The following is a 14,325-nucleotide window of genomic DNA, read 5'->3' on the forward strand; positions in this document are numbered from 1 at the left end:
AATACACTGTTAGCTATATTATCTGTGCTTACATAACCGAGATTTGAATGTATTTTGTATTTGGAAGTTTTGTATATTGGAGCTGTCCGCGACTGCTCTCCTCGCTTCTGACCAAAGAAGAGCGCATTGGAATCTCCATTACGCACCAGGCTCGATTTAAAGCGCATCTCTCTATAAGGCCTAATGCGAAAGTGGTCAGGAACAGTCACAGCGCCAGGATTCAAGTTTTGGATGTGCCAGACCGTAGGCGAGTCTTAAATTAAAAACGCATTAATAGGCTACCAATTCACGGTCATCCACGATGATTTACAGCCCTTTAACGCAAATCTGATCAAGCATCACAATATCAACAAAGTTTGCTGCATTGCAAAAAAATTTTTTTCCAAAAGGCTTTTACTTATCGGGCTATAAATATCAACTGAGATGGCTAAATGGCACTCATATTTTTGTGCCAAAAGGCAAGCTTATGAGATTGCCAAATGTGAAAATAGATCGGCATGAGAAGAAGAGAGAGAGCAGGAGAAGAATATCCATCCAGCAGAGCAGTAGCCTACACTGTAAAAAAATTGGTTTGGTTTTTGTTGGTTTAACTTTAAAAAAGTAAGTAACCTGGTTGCCTTGGAGTTTATTGAAATAAAAAAATTGAGTTGATACAATGAAGGAAATTTGTTTAATAAATAGAAACTCAAAATATTATTGTATCTAAACCACATAAAAAAAATTGATAAATCATGAAAATAGCACTATTTGGCTGCATCATCAGAAATAAAACACACACAATTACCCAATATGCTTACAAAATCTTTTAAGAATATTTTAATAAAGGTTGTCGAATCTCAGAAAATGTTCATTGTATTAACTCAAAATTTTGAATTTCAATTAACTCAAAATTTTAAGGCAACCAGGTAACTTTTTTTCTAAATAATTTTTTACAGTGTAGGAAAAGGCATGAGTGACGATCTCTCTGAAATTACAGGAGTAGTCGGCAGGGTTTTATCTTCAAAATGTGATGAGCTAAGTGTTGTGGATTCCAGCTCTCCTTCATCTCCTGTTTGCAGCGATGACTCCGAGACCGTTCCTGCGTGTTTAACCCTCTCTTGTCCTCTTCACGGTCAAAAGCGAACAAAGCCTTAAAGGGATAGTTCACCCAAAAATGAAAATGTGATGTTTATCTGCGGACCCCCAGTGCATCCAAGATCTAGGTCTTTTTCTTCAGTAGAACACAAATGAAGATTTTTTAATTCCAACTGTTGCAGTCTGCCAGTCATAGTGCATGTGAATGGATAACAATTTTGAGAGTAAAAAAAAACATGCTTAGACAACATGCACAAAAACCCTGCTGCTCGTGACGACACATGATGTCTTAAGACACGAACCGATCGGTTTCTGTGAGAAACACAACAGTATTTATGTGTTTTTTTAACCTCATATCCAGACGAATCTCATTAGTGTCATCCGCCATTACTTTAGAAATTTTGTCTCCAATTGAAAACTTTCTAGTTACTGATCGCATCTAAATTTTTCAGTTGGCCAAATTGAATTTCTGTGAATTATTCCAACAAATTTTTTTAGATCAGTCACTAGAAAATGTACAATTAGTTAAAAATGTTTTACAGTGTAATCTGTAGGCTACTAGAAAATGTGTAATAGTATCCCCTACTATTAAAAAAAGAATGATAAAAGATTAAAAAAATGATAAGAGATTAAAAAAAAAAGAATGCATGAAGCTATAGTTAAATGTTTAAAGTACAGTAAAGGTATAGGGGAGAGCAGGACACAACCTAATGTGGATTGTAGCGCAAGTCAACTCGCATACCACTGACCACTGTAAGTTAGTTATTTTAGTCTATAAAGTTTTAAATATGGATATTTTCCTTACACAAACACGCCACTTCAATTGGCATATGATGGATAGATGCACTTCAATGGACTTCAAAAAAACAGCCCAACCGTTCACTGCCATTATAAAGCTTGGAAGAGCCAGGACATTTTTTAATATAACTTTTGATTTGATTCATCTGAAAGATGAATGTCATACACAACTAGAGTGATTGAGAGTGAGTAAATCATGGGGTCGTTTTTATTTTGGAGGGGAACTAACCCTTTAAAATCGAGAGCTTGGTTCATTAATATTAATCAGGTTTGGTGACTGGACGCTCCACCCACCGTTTGTGTCATCTGATTAATATTCATAAGCATTCGCCATCGTAGTGTAAATGAGCTAAATGGTTGTGGTGAAGTCTGTCTCTTCACCGCTGGATGGCACATGTATACTCCTCCTCCTACTCCTCCTCCTCCTCCTCACTTCATTGCGCAGTTTGGATCATGTTTATCAAGCGCTCCTCTTTTCCCACGCGCCAAATTGCGGGATTTTGCGCGTTTCTGGGAAAATCGGTATAACACTCTACAAAGAAGAGTTGAAGTGCCCGTCGTTCGTCTGTGTGTGAGGTAGGTTTGAATGGATATTCACATAGTTTTTGCATTGTTTTTTGTTTCTTTGTTCACTACCGTTTTAAACCGCTGTTAGCTAACCCATACGATAATAACTTCGGGAAGTTATGAGCATTTCATAGCTGTTTGATAGGAGCGAATCTCTTTACTCTCACGAGCTTTCCTGAATAATAATCAGCCTGACGTGCTGTGGTTGCTGGGACAATCCTTCAGAAGAATGTGCTAGACAGAGCACTAACTCCCACACACACACACACACACACACACACACACACAAAACACCCTAATCCTGTCAGAAAACTTTTTTTACTTTACAGCCTTTTTTTAAAAAATACCCCCCCCCCCCTTTTTTTTTTTCTTTTTTTTTTTTCCCCTTCTTCTTTCAGATTTTGTGTCAGACTTCTGGGTCCAAATTTTCCCCAAAAAACATGTTTAAAGGATTAGTTCAAATTTAATTATAATTTACTCGCCTCCGTTACATCTAAGATGTTCATGTCTTTCTTTATTCAGTCGAAAAGAAATACATAAATAAATAAAAAATCTTTAGCATTCCAGGATTTTTCTCCACATTATGGACTTCAGTGGCGTTGAAGGTCCAAATCAATGCAGTTTCAGAGGAAGAGCTTCAGAGGCTTTGCAAGATCTCAGACCAGGGTCTTATCTAGACAAACCATAGGCCATTTTCAAAAAGATTTTTTACTTTTTAACCTTAAATGCTTGACTTCGGAGTCTTGCTTCTTCACAGCGCACGGTCTATGACCAACCAAAAAACTCCATCTCATGGTCTCCTCCAACTTCAAAATCATCATACATTTTTGTTTTAGCTTTATTTTTTTGTAAAGGGCATTTGATTTTGTATATACACGTTCATTGGTGGGTTGGTACTTCCACCTATACGTCAGGTGTGACCTTTTTGATTTGACGGCGTCAAACGCGGTAAAGGATCACAACACAGAAGTTGCACATTTGAGGTTCTGTTCATTTTTTTCTTGAAAATGTCCGATGGTTTGTTTAGAACAGACTCTATTCCTTGTCTGGGATCATCAGGGCCTCTGAAGCTCTTCCTCTGAAACTGCAGTGATTTGGACCTTCACCTGTGGGTTCCCATTGAAGTCCATTATGTGGAGAAAAATCCTGGAATCCTTTACTCAAAAAAAATAAAAAAAAATTCAACTGAAGAAAGGATGAATCTTGAATGACATGGGGGTGAGTAAATTACCAGAAAATTTTAATTAAATTCTGCTGAATTGAACTAATCCTTTAGTTATTAATGCCATTATAATGCAATCATTATAAACCATGATTAACTTTATGAAGCCTTTTCTGTTTGAGCACAAACTACACAGAAACATTCTTCCCTATGGGATCCACCGCTGCTAAAATACTGCACTCGCTGTACCAAAATAATATACAGTTCACTGCTTGGTATGAGCCACCAAGTTTATTTACAGATTTGATTTTATGATTTTACATTAGGACTCTTCAAAATAAAGGTTCTTGTCTGGCATTGATGGTTCCATGAGGAAACTTTAACATCCATGGAACCTCCATGGAATCATTCTGCAAATGGTTCTTAATAGTGGAAAAATATTCTTTAATTCTTCACACAAAGAAAAAATAATAATTAAGAACTGATAATTGTACGATTCTTTGGGGGAACCACAAATAGTTCTTCTACACTCTAAAAATGCTGGGATAAAAACAACCCAAGTTTGGTTGAAAATGGAGAAACCCAGCGGTAAAGCAAACATTTAACCCAACCAATTCCAAAGGGTTTGTCCATTTCCAACCCATCTTGGGTTGTTTTTAACCCAGCATTCTTTTGAGTGTATGGTATTGCTGAGCCTTTGTTTCTGAGAATGTAGTAACTTTTGCCAAACTGTGGTGTCCAAGCAAGTCTGGCTAAAGTCAGAACATTATTTTACATGTCAAATCTGATGCTATTTTAAAGTTAACTGGTCATCCACACCGTTATTCTTTAACTGTGCATGAATGTATTTCTTATAAACACAGCTGAGCTCAGTTTACCACAATTCAACCTACACTTCAGCCACCGTTCAGCCCTATATTGCTTTAATACATCTTTATCATGATCCGTTTTCCCCCTGATATTGTTTGACTCGATCCCTTTGTGTGATGGAGGGGTTTGTGACTCAGAAAAAGGGTGTGGTGATTTCATTCAGACTCTCTGTGTCTAGATTCCTGGTGCTGGTCATCTGAATTACATATCTTACGCTATCTGAAACCCATCAAGTGGTTAATGCTCTGTAAAAAAATTTAAATAAATAAATAAATAAATAAATTATATATATATATATATTGCTGTAAAACAGTTAAGTTTTTTTGAGAAACAGATCGTTAAATCAGTTGGTTTAAGTTCAAAAAGGTTTTGTAACAAACAATATTCAGTGTTTTTCATTTAAAGAGTTATTTTAGGGCAAACTCTAAAATAACATAATGGGCATCTCACCATAAAAATTAATATTATACTATATTACTTCCAAATTTCAGCGTATTTTCATGTTGTCTGGTTAATCTGTGCCAATTGGAAAATATAATTTTAACCCACCACAAATATAATATTATGTTATGTGTACTAGTTGATTCTCACAAAAACATGTCATGGTCATATTTCACCTATAAAAATGTAGATCAATGGATGGACTGATGGATGGATGGAGATTATGGATGGATGGATGGAGACTTAGATGGAAAGAGAGATAGATGGATGGAGACTTTTGGACAGAGATAGACGGTTAGACTGGATGGATGGTTAGACTGGATGGATGGATGGATGGATGGATGGATGGATGGATGGATGGATAGATAGATAGATAGATAGATAGATAGATAGATAGATAGATAGATAGATAGATAGATAGATAGATAGATAGATAGATAGATAGATAGATAGATAGATAGATAGATAGACACTTTGAATAGATAGAGGGATAGATAGATAGATAGATAGATAGATAGATAGATAGATAGATAGATAGATAGATAGATAGATAGATAGATAGATAGATAGATTTTAAAAGTAAATAATATTTTGACTAAAATGAATCCTGTTGTACCTTTAAATGATGTGAAAATAAGTTTGAACTGACATGAATTGACAATAATCCTATAAATAGGTTTATTTTGAAAATGAAATATGAGTTGGCCATGTTCTTGACAGGTTTCGTGAGATTCACCATTTATTTTATTTCTGGATAAAACTTAGCATGATTTAATAGATCTACTTTATGCCTCTGAGCACAAACTCCAGACATTTCCTGGCAGGAACATTTAGGCGAGTTCCACCTGAAATCCTCTGAATAGAGCTGAAAAATGAAACTCTTGCTGTATGTCGCCACAAGGAGAAAGGATTATGACTAACCATCACAGGGATAAGGTTTCAAACAGGGAATAATGAAGACTCTTAGGAAAAGGTGTATAGTATAGCAGTCCCTATACTATATATATTGCTTTTTTCTCTCCAAATATAAGGAGCGCTCCTTGACCCGACCAACAGACCCTTAAATAAAACACTGGGTTCAATTAGCACAACTACTTCCACATTTTTCTTATTATGGCTCGTTTGCAGAAGCAGTGTGTGGCTGTGATGTTAACCTGTCTCATCTGCCCACACCACCTCTATTTGTGTGAAGCCAGACTTCAAAAGTTCTGGTCTTCACTGAAGCCTATTTGCCAAAAACCTTCCTTTTAGATATGAAGGTCAGACTCTTCATATCTAAAAGGAAGGTTTTTGGCAAATAGGCTTCAGTGAAGATTTAAGGAAAAACATTTATGCACTTCACACTTCTAGAGTGGTGCAGTTCTGAGGTCAGTGGATAATTAGGTCTTTAACTCAAGCAATTGTGTGTGTGTGTGTAGGCCTATGTCCCTTTTTAAATTAAATATTGGAATATATACATGACTGTACAACATATACATTTGCATGAAAATGCATGTGAACTGCTTTGCAGAATCTGTGAATGTGAATAATTTTAACAAAATAAGAGAGAATAAGAGAGAAAAACGGTGGGTGGATGGATGGACAGACAAACGATGGATGGATGGAGGGATGGATGGATAGATGGATGGACGGACGGACAGATGGACAGACAAACAATAGATGGATGGATGAATGGATAGACAGACAAACGATGGATGGATAGATGGATGGACAGACACGATGAACTGGATGGATAGACAGACAAAATGATAGAAGACAGATGGATGGATGGACAGACAAATTATGGATGGATGAATGGATGGACAGACAAACTATAGATGGGTGAATGGATGGACAGACAAACGATGGATGGATGGATGGATGGATGGACAGACAAATGATGGATGGATGGACAGACAGACAGACAGACAAATGATAGATGGATGGACAAACGATAGATGGACGGATGGATGGATGGATGGACAGACAAATAATGGATGGATGGATGGATGGATTGATGATGATGGATGGATGGACAGACAAATGATCGACGGATGGATGGATGGATGGATGGATGGATGGATGGATGGACAAATGATAGATGGACGGATGAATGGATGGATGGACAAACGATGGATGGACAAATGATAGCTGGATGGATGGATGGACAGACAAACGATAGATAGACAGACGGACGGACAAACAATGGATGGATGGATGGATGGATGGATGGATGGATAGATAGATAGATAATAGATGGGGGAGGGGTTGCGCTTCCCTCTGGAGCATCAGTGGATATTTTATTAGATTCTGCAATATATGATACTTTTTCGTGTGTGTGTGTGTGTATAATAATTTTTTTTTATAAAGAAATCTTTCTGTATTAATGGAGATAAAACTACAGTAATACTTTTCTGGGAACGTTTGGTGCTTTTTGCATGTAGTAAAAAATAAAAAGTATGAAAAGAGCACCACTCTCTCGATTTCACAGACAGGGATTAGCTTAAGCCAGGATTAGACCTGAGTTTAATTAGCTCATTTAAGCAGCTTTTATAAACATGTCTTAAAAAATATAACTGTTGTTGTTGACTTTATTGTCCCCTTGGGGAAATTTTGTTTGCAATTGTTTCCACTGCTGTGCATCTTGAGACGAAACAATGGCACGGACATATTTTAAGATATGCTTTAGCAGGTCGAACATGCATTATAGTCTGGGACTAGCTAAGCCTCGTCTGTGACACCGGGGTCATGTGTCATAATTTAATAATGCCATTCTTCAGAGTTTAATGGTTTTCAGGGCTTTTAGTTGTTGTTTGCAGAGAATGATGTCATGAAGATTAAATTTGATAAGTGCACTTTTACTCTCTGAACCTCTCTCTACATCATCCTCATGTTTCTCTCTCACAGGACCTTAACAAAATGACCTGGTGTTCAGATGCGGGTCTGATTTTACTCTTCATATCATGAGGAATCTGATTACTGCCTGTGTTGTCATGTTGGTGAGAGACGATGAGGGAGGGCTTTGTGTATTTATTGGACACACTGAGCAACAGATACAGATGCTGAAAAGATTTATGCATTTGTTTCCTTAATGACCTCAATGAGATGTCAAATGTTATTTAAATATTCCATGATTACAAATGTACAAATAAGTACATGTAAAGGGTGAGTAGTTGACTTAACTTAAAAAAAAACAAACAGACGAGCAATAGGACAATTAAGTAAACAAGGTTCTCTCAAATTAAAAAATATATTGTGTACATCTTGAAAACAGACTTTTCAATCACATTTGAATCCTCACGATGCAGGAACCCCAGAGCCATCCAGTATATTGACTGGTATGTTACATAAAAAGTAGATCGGCCTTTTGAATTGGAAAAAGTAAGACTTAAAAAAAGTAACTACTTGTTCTTAAAACACAGTTTTAACCCTTGTGCTGTGTGGAAAACCCTGCAAACACCTTTTGAGTTCTTGGTCAGAAATGACAGGCCATTTAAAAATAGCTTGTTATGCATTATTATCAACCCGATCTCACGGCAATTCGTACTAATTTTACGAGGTGGCTAATTCGTACGAATTGATACGACCTCACTCGTACGATTTCATACGATTTTTGCTAATTCGTACATATTTTACGAGTTACCAAATTCGCATGAATTCATACAAATGACCTACCCCTGACCCCGCCCCTAAACCTACCCATCACGTGGGTTTACACAGATCGTACGAATTCGTACGAGTGAGGTCGTACAAATTTGTACGAATTAGACACCTTTTATTTACTCGTATGAATTAGTACGAATTGGTCGTGAGATAGCTTTGATATTATCACAAAATATTGGTTTCAATCTTTTTGTGAACTTACTTTCTTTCAGTTAGCACAGGTTTTGATTGATCATAAGCCTCATCAGGGGCTCCGTTTCCATTACCCTTCTAGTTGCGCAAATTTTGTAAATACGCCAAATGCAAACGTCAATTTTGCAAAAACTCCCATATCAGAAAAAAAAAGCACACTCTTATTAGGTGTTTTTTTAAGGCAATTTCGAAAAAGGGATATTTAACTAAACTGCAATTGAAACTTGATAGATAACTTTTTTTTTTTTTTGCATTTACACATCACATGATCATTCTTTCATAAAGGGTCATGAAACCCCGTTTCAGCAGCCGTCACTTCTCACCACAGTTTTAAAAAAGTTATAAAAGTGGGCATGGTTTAGCTGCGGAGTAGAGGGGGATGAGGGGAGACTGACTGACAACACAGCAACCGCTTCTGATTCAGAGTTTTATTACACACTCAGGAAAAGCATCATTAGCCCTATTCGGACGGTAACTGTTTCTCATGGGGCCGTAAGGTATTTTCATCATTGAAAGGGACTAGTCTGTGATTTTATTGCCATCCGATTCCAGAATGTCAGTGTTTTTCTCCCACCACCCAAGAAATGCCACAATTTATCAAGACCTCTGAGCAAATATGAGGGAGAAACAGCCAGAAACTCCTCATACACTCCCAAGTATAAAGGGCTTTGCTTGACATTAATGCTTGGATAACATGCCTACGTCTCCTTCGATAAAAAATAATGGCTGGTGCAGTCACTGCGATATATATATATATACACACAGAGACACCTACACCATGATTGTTTGACATGAGAGGAAAAATGCTTTAATTGCATATCATTGTTTAATGGAAACACTGCAATTCGCAATTGTTTTTTTTTTCATTGACATTTAGAAAATAGCTCAAAAGTTTTGCGCAAATGTGTAATGGAAACCCAGCTATCTGAGCTTATGCACCTCAGTTTTTGAGTGAAAAAAGTATGTATTTTTGTTGATAAATTTGTCAATATACAACAAAATATGGATAAATATTTTTTTAAATTTTATTTTGTAAATAAATATATTTTATTTTGTACAAAATGACACAGTCACACTTGTAGCTAGTCAGACACATTATTCGTTATATTTAATGAATAATACACCAGAACAGGCGCCTCAAGACCGTAACAAACAAAGGCCTAAGCAAGCTTTGAGATGTCTGCTCTCCCGCTGATCATTATCAGCTTTTATCCCCCCAGGCTGACACTAGTCCTGCAACTACTGGACCTCAGAGACATTCCTGACCACAGGCACAGGCCAGAGAAAAGACTATACAATGGCCATAAAAAGGGAACTGATTGATATGCCTCCTTGATCTAAAGATAAAGTTCATCTCTGTGAACGAGAGAGCCTGTAATACTCAAAAGAGTGTGAGTGTGTGAGACGCATGCCACAGATCTTTGCAAGCACAGACGTAAATATGTTTCTCTTATTTTCAATCGCCCCCATTCATCATTTCCAATGGATGGTCATTTTGGACCAATATCAGGTCAGATCAATGAGACTTAAAATCAATCAGTCAGTTTTTATTTTATTTTACATATAAATACACTCTAAAAAATGCTGCGTTGTTTTAACCCAATGTTGGGTCAAATATGGACTAACCCAGCAAGTGGGTTGTTTTAACCCAGCGATTGGGTTGTTTTAATCCTGTGGTTGGGTTAAATATTTGCTTAAAACAACCCAACTGCTGGGTTAGTCCATATTTGACCCAACATTGGGTTGTTTTTTACTCAGAATTTTTTAGAGTGTACAATACCTGCCCTAATTTAAATAAACCAAGTTGACAAAAAGATCGAATCCAATATTTGGTGATAATAATTGATAAGACATTTATAAGCTTTTTTTGTAACCACTCTAAAAAATGCTGGGTTGTTTTAACCCACCGATTGGGTTGTTTTAACCCTACGGTTGGGTTAAATATTTGCTTAAGACAACCCAATCGCTGTGTTAAAACAACCCAACTGCTGGGCTAGTCAATATTTGACCCAACATTGGGTTGTTTTTTACCCAGAATTTTTTAGAGTGATTGATCACCACAAGTGTGACTTTGTGCCATTTTGTAAAAGGATCACAAATTCTTAGAGTTAAAAAAAAAAATCAGAATTTTTTTTTGAGAACTACTCTAGGTGAGTAATTTCAGTACACTCTAAAAAATGCTGGGTTGTTTTAACCCAATGTTGGGTCAAAATGGACTAACCCTGCAATTGGGTTGTTTTAACCCAGCGATTGGGTTGTTTTAATCCTGCGGTTGGGTTAAATATTTGCTTAAGACAACCCAATCGCTGGGTTAAAACAACCCAACTGCTGGGTTAGTCCATATTTGACCTAACATTGGGTTGTTTTTTACTCAGATTTTTTTTAGAGTGTACGCTTTAATACTATGCAATAACGTTAACTAGCATTTTCAGGAAAAGGAAAGTCCTCTCCAGGTTAAAATGACCGAACACAACATGATGGTTAATAGTGGCTGCCACCAGAAAACTTATCTGAAATGTTTTAAAGAGAAATGTCATAAATTAAATCAAATAAACTTATACTATTAAGTTACATTGGGTGCAGCATATCTGATTATGTCATTACAAATAATGATGCATTTTAAAGATAATGTGTGCTCCTCTTAAACCCTATGTTATGGGGACCAAAATGTTCCAACAAAGATAGTAATACCAATCATTTTTGACTTTTTGGGGACATGTTGTGGGCCCTTTGAGGAGAAAAACAGCTTATAAATCATACAGAGTTATGTTTTAAATATAAAAATGCCTGTAGTGTTGTGTCATGGGTAGGATTAGTGTTAGGGGACAGAATATACAGTTTGTGCAGTATAAGAATAATTTTATGTATATGGAAAGTCCCCATAAAACATGGAAACCCAAGTGTGTGTGTGTGTGTGTGTGTGTGTGTGTGTGTGTGTGTTGATAAAAGTTTTTTAAAGTTAAGTAAGCTATGCATAATTTTGTCTTGGCCAGTGACAAGTTCAATGAATTATTTTGGGAGCTGTTGGCACAAACACAAACGGCTCGTTTCACAGTCCACAAAGTCCCAATGTGCTTTTCTGTTGTTTGAGCATTAAGCTTTACACATGCAATTTTTGTCCACATTCTTCTAGGAAAGGTTAAGAAGGTTTTTTCCCCTTCTCCTTTTGGGAAAGGCTGATTCAGCTGTATTTATGAGCCTCTGGTATGTTTTGAACAGGCCAGTATTAAGGGTTTGCCATTGCCTAGGACTGTATATAACCTGTGTGTGTGTATAACCCTTCAAAGGCATGGATGGCTGTAGGAGCGAGTGTGGCTGTGGTGTTGAGGATCTGCCTACACATGCTCATGTCAGCTCTCATCTGATTTATTATCAGTGCATATGAGGCCATTACAGTGGTCATCAATAACTGACTTTAAAGTTCTTGTCTAGAAGGACTGGGGGTTTAGACGGGTCATTGATGCAGCTTTGTACATTTCAAAGCAAACAGGTTTATATGTGTTACAGCTGTTGATGTGGATTTTAAAGGATTAGTCAATGTTAATGCTGCACAGTGTGTCTTAGTGATGCTAATGATTAATCGACAATCAATTATTTGATAATAATTTAATCTATAAAACTTGATGGTTGTGTAAGCCCAAGCAAATCGTCCCAATGGAGGCTAACGATGGCGGGTGAAGGTCGCTGCATAAGGCATTTATTCCAATTTCTCTTTATCTGACTCCATTTAATCATAATTTCGAATTTAGGTTAGAATGCCAATTGGTTATTTGGTCATTTGTATATTTAATAGTTCAACCACACATTTAAAAATTCTGTTTAACCCTTTATTGAAATTATACCCGTTCATAACCTGAATAACACTAGAGCAAGTCAGAATCAATCAAAGTGTGACAATTTATTAACAGTCAGGTAAATGTATAATGCCAATTACATAATCAATTCATACCCAGACCAAATACAAAAACTCTTTCAAATGTAAATATGAGTTCACAATGGGAATTTGCATTAATCACTTTCCTATAGACCTGCATTGACAGCAGGAGGTAGAAAACATTTGGCTAAAGACGCACCACACCCATCACACATTAATCAAAATATCTCTCTTAAAACATTGATTATCTTTTGGTTCTTCTGTGGGGATGAGATCTTTGTACCAGTCACACTGAGACATTTCAAATGATATCAAACACTCATATACTGTATAGTGAGGACTGACAGAATCAAGTGGATTTTTTTGTTGTATTTCAGGTGATCTCGATATGAGGGGGAGCAGGAGTTTGGGGGAAGTTTCATGTGAAAGGATAGGCATGTAAATTAGTGTCATTCATAGATGGTTCACTCAGTGTGATGTCTCGGACAGAGATGCTAAGTGTATGAATGAGTTCAGATGCTAATTTCCATTGTTTTCTCAGGGAGTATGTTCCAGTCTTACGGTTGATTTATGCAAGGTCATCATTATAGTGCTCAATTTTCAGGTGCGTGTGGCTCATGCACAAAAGACGTACAGAAAACACACGAGGGAAAATAAAACGAGTGCGAAGAAAACATGAACAACTGTAATTTTATTAAAGGAGTCATTTGTTTTATTGTTTTATAACGTTTCCTTTTGTGCACTTCCCGTGTGAAAAAAGTATACTTCATTGTATTTCAAATAGATTCCCTTTTCAATAGTATATTGCAAATATACTAACAAGAAAATGTGCCATCTTTAATATATAAAAGTATATTGGCATAATTTTCACAATACAACTTTTAACACACTTTAAAATATTTGTATTTTAGCATATTTTCTAAAAATATATTTTAGAAAAATGTACTTAATCAAAGTTCTATGTACTTTTTTAAAAGTGTACACATATATATACAAATATATAAATTGTTCGATTGTCGTTGTAACAATGCACTGAAAGTATATTTTAAAAATACATAATTTCATATCCTTCTCAATGAAACAGACCCTCCTAACTTTACTTTAATGAGTGTCTGCAGAGCGGATAGGAGAGGTGGAGGTGTTGCTGCTCTTTTTTAAAGGGGCGGTGAAATGCTGTTTCCTGCATACTGAGCTTTTTACACCTTTAAAGACTTGGATTCCCATCCTAAACATAGACAAAGTTTCAAAAACTAATGTTGGACGTTTGATGGAGTTAAAAATACTCCTTCCGGTTTCTTACAAGTTTCGGCGAGTTTTTTTCGAGTATGGCTCGGCTTGACGTTAATAGATCGGAAGGTCCTTGTATGGGCCGTACGGCTCTTCTCCCGGTAGGGTGCGCGCGCGTGACTAGAGCGAGAGAGGAAATGCGCGCCGTAAACAGTCTCTCAGCTGCAGATCCAGTCGTCCGTGAACACTTCTGTCGCGCGCCTCGCTCCACTTTATTCCTATGGGTGACGTCGAGCGACTTCAACGCTTCAGCACAGCATTCTGGGAAGGCAGCGCTGCATTTGAACCGATTTGAACGCAGAAATGACGGGAAGCTTCAAAACATCGCTTCAGTCGCGTCGCAAAGTGGATCTCCACGGTCACTGCTGTCACAGGACTTCACCAAATCATACCAAAGAAGTGTGTTTTTGACGGAGCG

The 14,325-nt window shown here is 36.9% G+C and overlaps 1 protein-coding gene across 1 annotated transcript in view; it reads left to right on the plus strand.

The window, feature by feature from the left end:
- The first annotated feature begins 2,287 nt into the window (after window positions 1-2,287).
- Window positions 2,288-14,325, plus strand: part of ankrd6b (ankyrin repeat domain 6b) — a 35,657-nt gene continuing 23,619 nt past the window's right edge. Inside the window, exon 1 of the mRNA XM_067416779.1 lies at window positions 2,288-2,448. The gene's annotated coding sequence lies outside the window, so the exon portion shown is untranslated. The remainder of the gene's footprint in view (window positions 2,449-14,325) is intronic.

This window comes from Pseudorasbora parva, chromosome 15, assembly GCF_024679245.1.
Source record: "Pseudorasbora parva isolate DD20220531a chromosome 15, ASM2467924v1, whole genome shotgun sequence".
Lineage (NCBI taxonomy): Eukaryota > Metazoa > Chordata > Actinopteri > Cypriniformes > Gobionidae > Pseudorasbora > Pseudorasbora parva.